Here is a 17239-nt window from a genome sequence, read left to right on the forward strand (position 1 = left end):
GAATTTAGTGAGGCCTCATCTCGAATATTTTGTGCAGTTTTGGTCAACACAGTTCAGGAAGGACAAAGATGCCACAGAGAAGGTTCAGCGCAGGGTGACTCCATTGATTCTGGGCCGAGCTAGACTCAGCCATGAGGAGCGGCTGAAGTAGACAGGGCGTTACTCGCTACAAAGGAGGCGGTTATGAGGAGATGTGATGGAGATGTTTGAGATAATGAAAGGTATAGACAAAATAAGTACAGATGGATTATTCAACAGTCGACAATGATAGGACCAGGGGCCATTGCTGAGAGTAAAGATGGTAGCAAGGCAGTGAACTTTTACTCAGAGAGCAGTTAATGCATGAAATGGCCTCCCAGGAAAGGTCGTGGCAGAAGAAAAAGGAGATAAGTTTAAATGAGAATTAGATAGGTACCAAGTTATCGAGACAAAAGGGTATCGGGATGTTGACAGGACTTTTAGGTAAGTTCAGCATTGCTGGGTGATTGTGTGCACATGTACAGAGTGCTGTTGGTGGGGGTCTTGGCAAGGGGTGTTGTGTGGTTGATGATGTTTTTAACCAAGCCCATGCCCCATCCCCTGAGGGGAAGAAAATAATAATAATAAAAACATGAATATTATGATAAAAATAATATTATTATGATAAAAACATAAAAATAAAAACATTAAAAAAATAATTAAAAACATTTTTTTGCATTTTCTTCCTTGGATCTTGTGTAGATAAATTAGTATGGTGTTCTCGAAGGCATGATGGGTTGAATGGCCTCCACCTGTGTTACATTTCCTTGTGAAGTTTTGCCTCGATCTGTTCAGCGACTTCAGAGAAGATTTTTGAAGTTATTTAAAAAAAAAAAAAAATTCAAAAATGGCTGCTGAATTTTCACCGTTGGTTAGACTCTGCATGCAGAATGTTTTGTTGATAATTATGATGTCATAGGTCACGTGGTGGGGCAGCCATATTTAAAAAACGGAAAAACTTTGGACCTCTGTAAATCTGAAACCACACCAAGGAAAAAAATTGAAACTTGGCACAAAGCAAGTACTTCCCATGGGGAATAAAGGTGATTTTTCTTACGATGTCATACGTGCCCACCTTCTGACGTCGTAATTGCACATGCAGAACGCCACATCCGATCAGGATGAAAATTTTTGAGGGTCATGTAGGAATAAAATTGTCCAAGAAAAAAAATTTCATGATATCATCGGTCACATAATTCAGCAGCCATATTGTTTAAAATAAAACAATACAAAAATATTCTTCTCTGAAGTGGCTGAACAGAACGAGGTGAAACTTTCCAATTGAAGGTGGGTCGGCGATGAAAGGTGAGCAGACAGACAAACAAACGGAAGCGATCAACATACTTGTCAACATACACTCAAACTCAGGTAGTTGCACCAACGAGTAGGTAACACGGCTGTGGACGGGATGACCCCGCTCAGTACAATTGCTTTTGCCAGCATCCATGGTTGCTTAACAACCAGTAGGGCAATGGAGTTATCCATGGTCTGGGGGCCTCAGGGTCGGTAGTGGCTGCGAGTCCGATTATGATCTCGTGAGCCTTGCGTGAGGTCGGGTGGAGGTGAGAAAAGTAAGGTGACACATTTGAAAAAGAAATTCAAAACCACACAGCTCACAATTGAGCACTCCTTCAAATCCTCATTGAAAAAACATCAAGACATGATGGAGTTGTCCCTCTCAATTCCAAAATGGGATCAACTCTGATTAAAGGTGCAAAGGCAATGTGGAATTTCACAACTTACAAAGCAGTCTGCCATTTCTAAATGTCTCCTTCGCAGCAAGACCCCTGGAAGGTGTTACAATTCATCAGAACGTGTGGAGGTGAACATGACACATTTGATAACGCTCCCTTACTTGTTGGTAGCTCTCGATGTCGTTTTGTAGTTCTTCCTCCTCGCTCATCATCCTTCTGTCGCTCTTCCTCATGCCGTTATTCCTCGCATCGTATTTGAGTTCCTCTGAAAGTACATTTTTGGGGGTAATGTCGTTGAATCGTTCATTAACAATCAACCATTGATTAAGAATCTCGACCTGTGCGGCTGAAACATTGTGTTCATGAAGAGAGAGATATTGTTGTGGGGCCGGACGTCGGCTGCGAGCACGACCACCAGACGGAGCAGTGGAGTCGGCTTGACCGATCACCCGGAATTTAGATCGCACTTCTTCAGAAAAGTACGGGTCCCTTTTTGGACCGAACTCGCCAATAGACAGACCACGTGGGGTCGGGTCGATTGCCAATTTCAATTTACCTAAATACCCACGTGGTCCAACCTACTGGGGAAATTCACCCTCGACGGTACCCATACGGAACGAGCTGCTTCGCGTACTTGTTCCGTGTGCCATCTGAGCGGTTTGATCGCCGAGTTCTGTCAGTCCCAAAATATCCTGTTACGACGGCAATGGCCTGGCTAATTTTCCAACACACAGCACACTCAGCCAATGAGAGAATAGACGCGAATGAGCTGAAACATTGAACAATCGGGGTATTTATTCACAATTGGGGATGAGGGAAGCACATAAGGGCAGAGTGAAACCGAATATTACTAAGCACGTATGCAAGGTATGTACAACAAGAACACATTTACAATTCACTACTTACTATACTGGTGCCACAAACACATACGCACACACCCAAAGAATCAGACCAATGGTCTTTATTCGGACCTCCAGCCCGGAGGACAGTCTGGCTGAAGACCAGATTCTGCCTCGGACCTGCCCTCCTCATGTGGTCTTCGAGTTGTTTGGACCGGGCACCAGTGAAGGCGAGCTGAATCCGACCACCGCGAGCCGCGAACAGCTTGCAGAGTTCCGGTGCATCCCCTCGCGCTCCGGAACACGCGCTGGTGAGATGAAGCCCGATCCTTCACAGTCTGCTGCGTCCATTCCCCCGAAGAACCACCAACCAAGAAGAGCAAAAGAACTGAACCAGAACAGAGCGAACAAGACCCACGAACAAGAACCAAGAAGAACTCAGAAGAAGAAACAATTTGTCTCTCTCTTCCATTCTTATCCCTCTCGGGCACGGCTCGCTTCCGGCGTGACTCATTTGCCGTCGGTGGGGGCTGTCGCATCCCATTTCTTTGAGTCCCCCACACGAGCGGATTTATGTCCATATTAGGGCATGGAATTCAGTTTGTTCAGTATTGGGTGGGGGCTGCCACAACCCATTTCTCGGAGTTGTTATCATTGGTGTTATCGTTGGTGTTGTTGAATAAAAGAAAACGTAACTATTAAAATAACTTGACAGCGAATTTACATTTATTCACCCATTGGACGAGGGGATGGATTCTAACTTGAAACACATACTTATCGAAATAACTCAGCTATAGGAACCTGAATGTCTGTGTGCTTATGGCTTCCAGATTCGCAACACTACCCCCTCCCCTTTTTACAGACTCGTCCCGAGTCGTCAAATTTTTCATTTTACCAGCATGTGTAAGTTCTCCCCGAGTACATTTTACCTTCGGATCCCTGAGTGCGACTTTTTATACATGTCCCAAAAATAAATAACCGAATGCGCTGCGAAACTAACTAAGAGACTCATTCAGATGACTTGACTACATTGCCAGCGCTATGACAAACATGCAGGTAGGTTAAGAACTTATTTACATACTTAACTTATCTATTTACACTAACCATGGTCCAAGACCTGGCATCTGTGAGAAAAAGGCACGGCAAAGTTAACAGTTTTGTGAGGGTGAGTGTTCCGCAGCTGAAGGTCAGACATCTTCAGGGCCTGCTCAAAAGGTCCCTCTTTTGTCACTGAACCTTCTTTTTTTTTAGTCTTCAGCTGCTGGAGACAACTCCCCTTAACCCGGCATGCCATATACCGTCCCACAGGCCATTTGAAGAGGTAGCCAGGTTGCCCAATGCAGTCTCTGCAGGGCAGTCCTTGCAAAACACTGGACGATCCTGGCTCACATGGTGATGGATGATGAACACAGGGGCAAATGCAAATAGGGCAGCAGGCATGGGGTCATGGCAGAGGCAGGCAAACAAGGCAAGGCAAGGCCATGCGGAACAGGCGATACAGTACAACAGGCCGGCAGGTGAAGCTGGCCGGCCTCTGATCTCATTCAGTGTTGGTCTGGAGGGAGTGCGGTGGTGCCGGCTGCTCCAAAAACGGGCTCGGACCTACCCTACTGTCCCCCCCCCCAACCTATCGCCTTTGCCTGTCTCTGTCCATACCCACTCCCTTAATTTGTAACAAACCAAATTTATTCCCTTTTTTATTATTTTTTTTATCATTATGTCTCCCCAACGCCCTTTGTCATCTTTGTCATCTTTGTCATCTTTGTCCAGCTAACCTATCCTGTCAACCGAGCGTACTCCCAACCCCTACATTCTCATTTTGGAGGGGAATAGGGAGAGACTAGCGTCCTGTCTCGAGGCCCAACAAGCCTCAGAATGGCATCCTTCAGATTTCAGCAATCAACCAAGGTGGGTCCAGCAGCCAACAGAGAGTGAAGGGATGGATGGTTCGAAAGGGTACATTTCCTATCTATCCTACTTTTAATTAACTTTAAACTACCACGGGGCTTTCCAAAACGCCTGTCTCTTTTGAACTATGGGTTCTGACAACCATGGTTCCCATCACCTGTTGGTGTCCATTATAAATTTGGGCCGAGCCCTCGAATTTTCAATCATGCCCTTTCACAATTTCGTGGCTGGGCAGCGTGGCTCACTTGGCAGGGATTCCCCCTCTGCCAAACTCCAACCATGGCACCCCCGGGCCCTGAGGCTGTCTCCGAGCCTACCTGCTCCCTATGAACAAGGGTGGTTGCCCTTCCTGGCATTGCCCCCCTTCCATGCCCACTTGGCATCTTTGGTGCTCCGGGTCCCGATCCGCAGGCCGCCCATGCCCAGGACACTATGCCGGTCCCTTGGACCCTTGGCCTACTATGGGTGACTATTTCAGTGCCCGGGGTGCCCACTACTCGGTACTCACCTTCCCAAGTCACGCTCCCAGCCGGTCAATTTTAGTCCTGCACTCCTCCAAATGGGTATCGTGCCTTCACTCAACATCAACAACAAAACGACCTCCTTTTTGTAAATTTAACTAACTCACTAACCAACATTAAACTGACCCCATGGTCACTTGGGTGGGAATCACTCCTCCCCCCAATCAGTCATTCACACCATGCATTCCACACTCGCTCCACTCAAACACTCGGGCCCGCTGAGCCATTCATTCAACAGGTTTCTCTTTTTCCATTTCTCCATCACTCAACACTGCCATTCTTCTCGCTAAATTCCCCAAACTATCTCGTCATCCCTTAAACTAATGCACATTCCTTTTAATCTACGTAGCTAAGCTATGTCCCCACAACACATTTCATGTCTGTCCTTGTCTCCCAGAAAGCCAAAAATCCATTTTCTTAATCTCTCCAAATCTCCCTCCAACGAACCCATTGCACGTGCTCCATGAGGAACAACTCATGTCCCCATGAAGCCGGTCTCACCAACGCCAACCCATCCCACTAACGAGTGCTTCCTTTGCCCAAACAGGGCCCTGTACTGGAAGCGAGACTTTTTTTTTCTTTTATTTTGCACCGCCATGGTGGCGGTTTACGGCATGCCCGTTCGTCCCTCTGGGCGACACCGACGTCCCCTCCGACGGCCGATCAGTGCAGCCATGACGTCACCCTGCACATTCCAACAAGCAATCACTCTCGGGGAATTCCCCACGCGGGATGATGTGTGCCGTTTGCCCGATATTCGTGCCGCGAGATTCCCGGTGACGTTACCCGCGCAACGAGCCTGCGCGGTTTTCCGTGCTGGCCAGCACGCGCGCATCATCCCGAAACCCGCTCCGCATGTTCCGCGAACAAAACACGCGGTATGCAACACGTGATGCCCCGAACACGCGCCCACGTGGGAACCCGCCCGTTCCAAATTCAATCACTCGCAGCCATTTTAACCGTCCGCGCGACGGTCTTTCCTGAAACGCAGGACGTTCCCACGCCGAAAACCCTCCAGGAAGACGCGCATGCGAGGGCCATTCACCAAATTCCGAGCGGGCCTCGTACGCGGCATCCCATGAAACCGGCGCAGTCACCGAAATAACCCTATGCGGCCCTCCAGGCTCGCCATTCGTGTCTCCCGTCTGGATCCGTCTGCGTTTCACGCACGCTATTTCACTCATGCTATACACACCTTCCGACACACTCTTAACCACGCACACCGGGACAATCACTTCGGGGAATCGTGTTCACTCAAGGGGTCCCGGGATCTCTGTACCCCCAAGCTCCGCGAACACCAGTCAACATCAGCCATCCCCTCTACGTCATTCGGCACGACCGGACTCACCTCATCGCGATCTGCTTCAAGGGGGCATAGCGTGTCCCCTTGTTCCTTAAGGAGGCTATCCTGCTGCTCGCACCGGGTCACGACACCTTCCCCAAGCTCAACCCCATTGTGCCTCCTTTGCTCGACCTGTGTGTGCTCGTCAATTTCCTCATCCAATTTGTTGCCCTCTTTGGATGTCTGCGTCTCCGTCACCTGATCTATCTCCCGTATTTCTTTTAATTCCTGTGTTTCTCCTTGTGTCTCTGTTTTCATTTCCGTTGTCTCCTCGTGTTTATTAATTTGTCTCCCCAATTATCGTGACGGCGTCTCTTCTCATCCCGACCTCACCCGTATCCATCGCGGGCCGGACACATCACACACTCCCTGTCGGTTCGGTCACTCTGCCACGTGGTGTCGCCATGATGCACTCCATTGTCCGCGTTTCGCCACGCGCAGGCGCCATTATGCCTCTTCTGCCTGTCTGCATTTCCTCTTGCCCTGCCTGGAGGTTCAACCCCATGCACTGCATCTCACCCTGCAGTGTTTGCATATTTGCATCCATATTGCCCTTCATGTCATCCATTCGGCTTTGAAAATCCTGCGTGTTTGCATACATTTTGTTTCCCATCGCATCCATTTTGCATGCATTTTCCTTCATTTCGCTATTCATTCCTGCCAGCATTGCCATCAACTGGCTCATTTCAAATGAACTCGGCGCAGCCGATCCGCCATGATGGTGTGCAGATTGGCTGGGGTCGGGGAGGGAATTTGACGGAGGGGGGAGTTGTCATACGCCGCCCCTGTGCCCATAATTGTATTCATCGTTTTAGAAACTGATCAAATATTTACGATTTACTTTGTTTAATAAGAGGGCTGCGATCAGAGATCGCTGTTGGTTCCCAGTTTTTCCAAGTCATAATACGAGTCAATTGGGAGGTCTTTTTTTTTTTTGTATACCTTGTCGAGGCTCGTGTGAGAGCTAACATACAACGCACAGTAAGGGGGCATGAGACAAGAGGGGAGGGAGTGGGAAGGAGATCTGTGGAAGGGAGAGGGATGGGATGGGGAAAATAAGGAATAGAAGATGGACATTACATTTACAGGGACTTGCAGGAAGGAAAGCAAGGAATTTAAGGAAGTGGGCTTGGGTGGATTATCGGGGGTAAAAAAGATAAGAGGATTTGGATGGGAGATGATAAGAGGTGGTGGTGAACAGCTGTTTTAAAAGCCTGGAGGGAAGAATGGGAAAGAATAGAGTGAGGGATTTTATTCCAAAGGCGAGAAAAAAGAGGAATGAAAGTGAAGGTGAGCAGTGATTCATGATTTTGGGAGTTTTACCAGAAGGGGGTTGTTGGCAGACCTTGAGCGCCCTGTGGAAATGTGGTGGGGACAAATCGCAGAGGGAGCAGGGGGAGAGGGCGAGGCTGGAGAGGAGATGGTAGAAGACAGAAAGACCACCGACCAACCTGCGGTGATTGAGTAAGAGGCCCAAAGACTCAGCCTCATTGCGGGAGATGCCAATGATCCGAAATGCCTTGGTTTCTGCAGCATGAAGCTGAGAAAGGTGGGAGGCAGGAGCACCAGCCCAGAGGGGAGAGCAGCACTCCATGAGGCTGCAGACAAAAGCTTTTTTAGTGGTCAGGAGCTCAGGAGGGCCGAGGAAGGACTTTGCATGACGGAGGATTCCCAGTCGGCGAATGGCTTTGGAGGCAAGGTTTGAAATGTGGCTTTCCCAGGAAAGGTCATGGCAGATAGTGAGACCCAGAAGCTTGAAAGAAAGAACTTCTTCCAGAGGGTTGTTGAGAAAGTGGATGGGGGGGGGGGGGGGTTCTAAACGGTCCTTTCAAAAAGACTTGAGATTTGTCCAGATTGAAAGACATGTTCCACGTGTTGGACCAGTTTGTGATTTTATCCAGATCTGCAGTGAGCGAAGAAGCTGCTGCTTGCCGGTCTGAGGGATGACCGATGGTACCGCAGAGTGTGGAGTCATCAGCAAAGAGATATTGAGGATTTTCCAGAGTCGGAGAGATCATTGATGAAAACCAGAAAAAGAACAGGGCCCAGAAGGCTACCTTGAGGAACTCCAGCCTGGACAGGAAGAGGGGATGAAAGAACTCCATTTTGGGCCACACGTTGACTGCGACAGGAGAGGAAGTCTGTGAATCATGAGTGGAGATGGCCTTGGATAACATAGGAAGAGAGTTCGGTGAGCAAGGCAGGGTGACAGACTGTGTCAAAAGCACGTGATATGTCCAGGGATATGGCTCGGATTTCCTGTCTGGCATTGAGGACCTCCATCCATTGTTGGGAGAGCAGAAGCAGCATATTCAGGGTAGAGTGACCTGGTCTGAAACCAAATTGATCATCGGAAATCAAGCCATTGGAGAAGAGGAAGGATTTAATGTATGAAGCGATGATGGATTCCATAACCTTGCTGATGATAGATAGAAGGCTGATTGTTCTGCAGTTGCAGGGTTCTGTTTTTGCACCTTTTTGTGCAAGGCATTGATGTTTGCTGATTTCCAAGCAGATGGCAGATGACCTTGAGCAAATGAGAGGGTGAATAGAACAGAGAGAGGGTGAGCAAGAGCAGAAGAGCAAGCTTTGAGGACATGTGGGCTGATGCCGTCTGGACCGGTTGCAGAATTTAAGTCGAGGTTTGACAGCAAGCTCTCCACCTTGTCAGGAGAAAAGGACACAAAGTCCAGGGACAGTTGGGTGTGACTGTGTAAGGTGGGTAGAGAAAGCGATGGGTTTTGGACACAAGATTGAGCTGCAAACACTGAGGTGAGGCATTCACCTTTTTCACGTGTGGTATCAGCAGTGCGGACTTTTGAGGTGAGGGAGGAGATGGAGGGGGAACATACACCAGAAACAGATTTGATTAGATGCCACCAGGATTTTGAGGAGGGAGAGAGGTTTGAGAGTTCAGACTTGAGATTAGAAAGATGTTGTTTTCTGGCTCTCCTGAGGGAAGATATACACTTGTTCCGAGCTTCATGGAAGGAACTGAGATTGCCCTCAGTTGGGTTTGCTTTCCATGAGGCAAAGGCAAGTTGTTTTCGGAAAACTGCCTCACCACAAGCTTCAGCGAACCAAGGGCGGGAGGAAGGGTAGGACAACTGAAGACGAGAGGGGATAAATCTGTGCATGAGGGAGAGAAAGTTTCTTTGAAAGAATTCCCAGGATGAGTTGATGTTGGAGAGAGAGTAGCGATTGGAGACCAGTCTATAAGTTTGATGGCTGCTTGGAGACCCTGCCAGTCGCCTTGAGTAAAATGCCACACTCGACAGAGGTGAGGTGGTTCTCTGATAATAGCCAGAGAGATGTCCACTTTGACAAGGACGTGGTCAGAAGAACCGATTGGAGCATAGTAAGAGCAGCAGATATTGTCAGGGAAATTTGTCAAAATCAAATCCAGAAGAGATGGAGTGCCATTGGTTGAGATCCGGGTCGGGAAGTTGACCGATTGAGTCAGTCCCAATGAGTCGTAGAAAGCTTTTGCTGAGGTGCCATGAAAGGTGAGAGAGGTCCCCACACCTCGCCAACTGGCATGATGACAATTGAAGTCGCCAAATATGAGGAAGAGAGAGTTTGGATGAGAAGATAGAAGATGGTCCATGTTTTCGGATAGTGAGGTGTGGATGGAGTCATCACTGTTCGGTGGACGGTACAGTACACATATAAACATGAGGTGGGAGTGGAGGGGAAGCCGTAGCCAGAGGTATTCCTGGGGGTGTGGGGGAGTGAGGGCAGTGCATGGAGAGTGAGGAATAGCGTCTTTGATGAAGAGAGCAACTCCTCCACCAGGACGAGGCTCAGGTCTGTCATACCGGGGGAGGGAGTAACCAGGGAGAGATACTTGGGAGTCAGACATGTCTTTGGGGAGGAAAGTTTCTGTTAGGCAGATTATGTCTGGTTTGTCAGGGGCAACCTGTATGGAAAGATCTGAAAGGTTTGAGCGAAGGCCCCGGATATTTGAGGTCCACATGTTTAATGAAGAGGTAGGGGAGGAGGCTTTGGGTGCAGGGGGGGGGGGGGAGGGGAGGGTAGGACAAGGGACGAGGGGGGAGGTAAGGAGGGTTGTTGAAAGAGTGTGGGGGATTGCAGAATAGCTAAGGAAGGGGGCCGAATGAGGAGGAGAAAAGGCTCTGTGTTGCTGAGTTGAGGTAACGTGGGAAGTAATAAGAGAGGGGGCAGAAGGCAGTTGAGGATTTGAGGAGGTGGAGTGATGAGATGGAGGAGAGAGGGCAGGAGAAGAAGGGAGCTTTGTGGATGTGAACCTCACTGTGACCTTAACCTTTGACCGATTTTGACCAAAATCTAATCAGCGCTAGCCATCACCCTCCTGAATCACGTGGTGTAATTTGACATTGGGAGCTTCTTCCGTTCTTGAGTTATCCTGCCGACAAACAAACACACAAACAGAGGACGGAAGTTATCAATACGAAATCTAAAGATTTCGTAAGAAAAAAAACAAGCAGTCATCGACTGGGACTTACGAAATCGTCAACAAGACCTCTGACCTTGTCTAATAAAAGCTGTCTGTTGAGAAGGTAGCAACGCAAACCAGACGTTTCTACAATGATTCTGTACCAAAACATCTAAAATCGCATGTTTCACCAAACTGTTACCTTGACCTTTGACGGATTTTGACCAAAATCGAATCGGCGCGAGCCAACACCCTCCTGGATCACGTGGTGCAATTTGACTTTGTGAATCAATTTGACTTCTTCCGTTCTCAAATTATCGTGCCGACAAGCACACAAACACACAAACAAGCAGTCATCGATTGGTACTTACGAAATCGTCAACTTGACCTCTGACCTTGTCTAATAAAAGCTCTCTCTCGAGAGAAGGTAGTGCCGCAAACCAGAAGTTTATACGATGAGTCTGTACCAAACCATCAAAAATCGTAACGTTGACCAAAGCAAAAATCTCCATTTCTCCACGCAATTATTTAATATTATTTTATCAAAGTCACAAAATCCTAATATTCGGCCATCCACCAACAATCTTTACATAATCCGACAGCTTTGCGAGTCAGGCATGCGACGATAACCTTTATTGGGATAAAAAATGACTTTTAAACAACATCTTTATTGAAAACACCATCAGCGCTCACACGCAAAACCTTTACGTGACTCAACGACGCGTCTGCTCGAGCGCGCTGCACCACGTGATGAGCCATGACTCGGTGAGTGAAATATTTTTTATACAACCTTAAAACGTCTCCAAAACATCTGATTTTTAACATAATTTTGACAACCGAGTGTAAAGCGTCCTAAGCGATCGCAAAAACCGAAGACAAAATTAAAATCGAAGTGAAAACGAACTCGTAACGTCGACCGAAGCAAAAATACTCCATTTCTCCAAATGAATTTACGGAATTATGTTTGACCTCACTGTGACCTTGACCTTTGACCGATTTTGACCAAAATCTAATCAGCGCTAGCCATCACCCTCCTGAATCACATGGTCTAATTTGACATTGGTAGCTCCCACCGTTCGAGTTATCGTGCCTACAAACAAACAAACACACACACACACAAACAGATGACGGAAGTCATCAATATACTTACGAAATCTTTAGATTTCGTCAGTCACAAGCAGTCATTGACTGGTACTTACGAAATCGTCAACTTATCCTCTGACCTTGTCTCATGAAAGCTGTCTCTCGAGAAGGTAGCGAAGCAAACCAGGCGTTTCTACGATGATTCTGTACCAAACCATCAAAAATCGAATGTTTGACCTTACTGTGACCTTGACCTTTGACCGATTTGACCAAAATCTAATCAGCGCGAGCCATCACCCTCCTGAATCACGTGGTGTAATTTGACATTGGTGGCTTCTTCCGTTCTCGAGTTATTGTGCCTACAAACAAACACACAAACACACAAACAGAGGACGGAAGTCATCAATATACTGAGGAAATATCACAAGCAGTCATAGACTGGTACTTACGAAATCGTCAACTTGACCTCTGACCTTGTCTAATAAAAGCTGTCTCCAGAGAAGGTAGCGATGCAAACCAAAAGTTTATACGATAATTCTGTACCAAACCATCAAAAATCGAATGTTTGACCTCACTGTTACCTTGACCTTTGACCGATTTTGACCAAAATCTAATCAGCACTAGCCATCACCCTCCTGAATCATGTGGTGTAATTTGACATTGGTAGCTTCTTCCGTTCGAGTTATCTGTATCAAACCATCAAAAATCGAATATTTGACCTCACTGTGACCTTGACCTTTGACCGATTTTGACCAAAATCTAATCAGCACTAGCCATCACCCTCCTGAATCACGTGGTGCAATTTGACATTGGTAGCTTCTTCCGTTCTCTAGTTATCGTGCCTACAAACAAACAAACAAGCAGTCATAGACTGGTACTTACGAAATCGTCAACTTGACCTCTGACCTTGTCCAATAAAAGCTGTCTCTAGAGAAGGTAGCGAAGCAAACCAGAAGTTTCTACGATGATTCTGTATCAAACCATCAAAAATCGTAACGTCGACCGAAGCAAAAATCTCCATTTCTCCACGCAATTATACCTTAACGTAACTCAACGACGCGTCTGCTCGAGCGCATTGCATCATGGGACGACCCGTGAAGCGTCGAGTGAAATATTTTTTATACAAAGTTAAAACGTCTCCAAAACATCCGATTTTTACCAGAATTTCGACAACCGAGTTTTAAGCGTCCTTAGCGATCGCAAAAACTGAAGACAAAATTAAAATCGAAGTTAAAACGAACTCGTAACGTCGAGCGAAGCAAAAATACTCCATTTCTCCACGTGAATTTACGGAATTATGTTTGACCTCACCGTGACCATGACCGTTGACCGATTTTGACCAAAATCTAATCAGCACGAGCCATCACCCTCCTGAATCACGTGGTGTAATTTGACGTTGGTAGCTTTTTCCGTTCGAGTTATCGTGCCTACAAACAAACAAACTAACAAAAAAAAAACAAACAAACAAACGGAAGTCATCAATATACTTACGAAATCTTTAGATTTCGTAAGTAACAAACACACAAACAAGCAGTCATAGACTGGTACTTACGAAATCGTCAACTTGACCTCTGACCTTGTGAAATAAAAGCTGTCTCCAGAGAAGGTAGCGATGCAAACCAGAAGTTTCTACGATGATTCTGTACCAAACCATCAAAAATCGTAACGTCGACCGAAGCAAAAATCTCCATATCACCTTTTCCTCCACGTCCTGCTTCTTGCTGGTCTCCGGTGTGGGCACAGAAGGGTCCTTCACAGAGTGATTGTCTTCCTCCACACACTGTGGACCTCCTACCACTCCACCACCACCGGTCACAAGCACACGTGGCAGGGTAGCGCCCAACGGTATCGGGACCGGTGGCTGGACAGGCCAGGACGGCTCCAGGTCGGACACGATGCACGAGTCCATCCGGGACTCCAACAATATCGCAGGCTCGTCACAATCCTCACAACTCCTTCCCACCACATTCAACGCCACCACGGGGCCAGGCTGCAGGGATGGGTTGTCCCCCAAATGCAGGTCTGTCGGCGCAATATTCGACAATACCACGAACACGGTCTTCAGCCCCCGCCCCCCCATGTGCACGGTCTCCGGCCCTTTCATGAGCACAATCTTCGGCCCTCCCATGAGCACGGTGTTCGGCCCCAACCCCCCCCCCCGTGAACATGGTCATCGGCACCTCCGTCCATCTTTGGGCACCGCTGTGTGGATCGTCTGACATCTCAGCCGGGGTATCCGCAGTGCATCGCTCGGGGCCCTGTCCATCGGGATGCGTCGCGGTCACCACATCCAGCACCGCACTCGACGGTGGGAGATAAGTCACGGTCACAGTCAGGTAGACACCCCCTCCGGCGAACGTCGCCAACATCGCACACTCGGTCCACGAGGGTGGAACAATCGCACTTGGTTGGGGCACCGAGACCGTCCATCCCGGATTTGGACCCTGGGACGACACGGGCGGATCCTCGTACTTCACGAAACTGGTGACGTCCGGTGACCCACACAGTCCGTTGGAGATGTGACCCAGAGCTGCGAGTGGTGGGAGTCCGAGCGAATGGTCTTCATGGTCACCCTCCAGGCCAGAAGGGTCGAGAGACGGCTCCACCCCGGGGTTTAAATTGCCGACGATCCGTTCAACCCCGAGCTCTTTGACCACACGCGTCCTACTCAGCACGAGCTGGACCTGGTCCACACCATAATAATTCACACACCTCGGTACACGGGCTCGGAGAAGGTCCAGAGATTCGCCCAGGAGGCTCCTGGAAGGTCACACAACGACCAGGACGGGCAATATGCGGCCGCCCCGAGCACCCGCTCCGGCAACTCAAAGCCTCAGGCCTGGTCACGATTTTCCCTCTGAGAACGATCAAATGGTCTCCAAAAGGACGCGTTCCGTCCCTCAACCACCGCAGCGGAAGATTCGTTGTGATGAAGTGGAAGGGGGGATGTGGTGAAGAGCAGGATATCTCAAACGCGAAAACCCGACGTGAAGACGTCAACGAACCGTGTGACGAATCGGCTTTGACGAACTCAAATCTTCTTCGGAAATCAACGTGGTTTTTTTTCGAGCTCCGCAATGACGTCATGCTGCGTCACCCAATCGCTTCACCTTTTGATCCTCTCCCGTGGAACCGTGTGGTGAAAATAGTACGCTTGTGTCTCCACAGAGTGGACTGGGATATAAAACACCACTCGATGCTTCGTGGTTAATTACACACCTCCACCAGGCTGAACACGTTACGTTTTGTGTCCCAATGGCCACTGACAGGCCGGACTTGCATCCAGACCTGTTCGAACCAAAATTTAATCACCGACCAACTCATCCACAACTATTTGAGATATCGTCTAAATAAGAACAGAGTTCAATTTGTTCGACCACTTTATTAGCGTGGAACGACAATAATCAAACAAGTATTGAACAGGTCGAAACGCCCACAACATCCCTGGCTCCGGCTCAGGCTGCGCATGCGCACTGGCACAAGAGACCGTCGATATGTAGAAGTACCGTAAAGTACAATGTTCTCTATCGTCGTCTCCATCGTTTTTGACCCCATATCTCTAAATGGTGAAGAAACACTAAAAAAAAAAAAAATTAACATTCTTGGGTCCGGATCTGGATCTTCACCAAAATCGAATCGATTCGTCCTCGTCACACACCAAACCTACACACCAGGTTTCCATCACGTGTGGAGATTTCATGATCACAGCCAAGTATGAGGAGGTCGAACATTACTTGGACACCGTGTAACTGAGTCACGTGGTGTGTTCTCTACTTTCAGAGTACCAGAGAACCATGAAATGAGATGGAGTGTGTTCATTACACTCACAGATACTTGTTCACCACACCACGTGATATTGTTTCGAATCTGGAAGCCATGGGCACTCAACATACAGGTCCTATAGCTCAGTTATTTTGATAAGTAAATGTGGATAGATAGCTCCCTTTCCCTTGTTTATTGGGTAATTGAATGTACATGCGCTGCAAAGTTATTTTGATAGTTAGGGTTTTCTTTTATTTTTACATCAACAATAACTACAACAACAGCATTCACCTCGCTTCCTCACACCGACGCCATTGTCTGCGTGCATGTCCGCACGTACGTGGGTGGAGTTCAAGGAGGAGCCTCGCGGCGGCCCTCAAACAATGAGCGTGCTTCGAGTGAGATGGCCACCGCTCGGCCAATCAGACCCCGCGACGGTGAGAATGGTGGTCCGCGTGACGTCACCACGTCTCCAGGTCAATCGACGGACTTGCCGCTCGTTTTGGCCAATAACAGGGCGATGAGCGATTCTGCGCGCCAAAACCGCCCAGTGAGGGAAAGTGGGGAGGGAGGAAGCATCCCCTTCCCCCTGGACAAGCGTGAATAAGGTTGCGGCACGATCGGACTGGGACGAGAGATCCTTCCTCCACAAGAACCGCAAGTCGGTTGCGCGCCGTCTCTCTGTCGGTGAACTGGAGAGCTTTTGAGATAGTTGATGAAAATCAAGCAGACAAGGTTGTGGTCAATCTGACGGGCAGATGAGCAAGTGTGGAGTTATCAGCCCTCGTTTTGATATTCAACTAAAAGGACTTGGAGAAGTGGCAGAGAAACCTCCTGCCTTCTCTACAGTTTGGGATACAGAGGAGAGGTTTAGTTGTCGGCATGAGCGCTGAGCGGGGCTCTGGCGCCTGATCGCGGCTCGCTGGTGTCGAGATTCTGCTCGCCTCTCGCTGGTGCCTGGTTCGAATCGGCTCGTCCAAACCACACGAGATGGACAGGTCCATGTCTGCATGGGTGTGTGTGTGTGTGTGTGTGTGTGTGTGTGTGTGTGTGTGTGTGTGTGTGTGTGTGTGTGTGTGTGTGTGTGTGTGTGTGTGTGTGTGTGTGTGTGTGTGTGTGTGTGTGTGTGTGTGTGTGTATTTGTGGGCCCGTCTTTAAGTAGGAACTGTTAAGTGCCTTGCTGTACATCCGTGCATCTCTTTAATCGGATAACTCTGCTTCTTGCGTGCTCCCCCTTTACCCTATTGTTAATAAATCCATTTGTTTCATGTATCAGCTTGTTTCTGTGTTTCTTCCATTGGCTTAGCACGGCGCGTGTTGGTGAATTACAAAGGCTGTTGCCGCTGTAAAAGTGCATTGGGTCCGACGGGACTTCGGCAACCGTCTGCTCGGGTTGCGCACGGGTCAGGCACGCTTATGGCTCGACTCGTACTAGGGCCGTCGAGGGTGTGAATACTCGGTAATTCGCCACGTGAATCTCGAGGTATTTTGAAGATTGGCAAATAACCCTGTAACTCGTGGTCAAATTATTGACGATTCACGGTCCGGTAAGGGACCCGTACCCTCGAAGTTTTCCGAAAGGTACGATCGAGATTCCGGGTGTTCGGTGGAGTCGACCCTACCGCCCCACCTTGCGGTCGTGCTCGTCGCCGATA

The 17239-nt window shown here is 48.4% G+C and overlaps 1 protein-coding gene across 9 annotated transcripts in view; it reads right to left on the minus strand.

Moving 5' to 3' along the window:
* Positions 1 to 17239, minus strand: part of LOC147025040 (uncharacterized) — a 64190-nt gene that overhangs the window by 23515 nt on the left and 23436 nt on the right. For 8 of the 9 annotated variants that reach the window (XM_085885594.1, XM_085885592.1, XM_085885589.1 and 5 more), the window contains 2 exons: positions 1874 to 1977; positions 1363 to 1559 (listed from right to left, as the gene is read on the minus strand). The gene's annotated coding sequence lies outside the window, so the exon portion shown is untranslated. The remainder of the gene's footprint in view (positions 1 to 1362; positions 1560 to 1873; positions 1978 to 17239) is intronic. The other variant, XM_085885591.1, reaches the window with a different exon arrangement.

The sequence above is a fragment of the Eptatretus burgeri genome, chromosome 6 (assembly GCF_056783735.1).
Source record: "Eptatretus burgeri isolate ZD-2024b chromosome 6, Ebu_testis_v1, whole genome shotgun sequence".
In the NCBI taxonomy this organism is placed as follows: domain Eukaryota; kingdom Metazoa; phylum Chordata; class Myxini; order Myxiniformes; family Myxinidae; genus Eptatretus; species Eptatretus burgeri.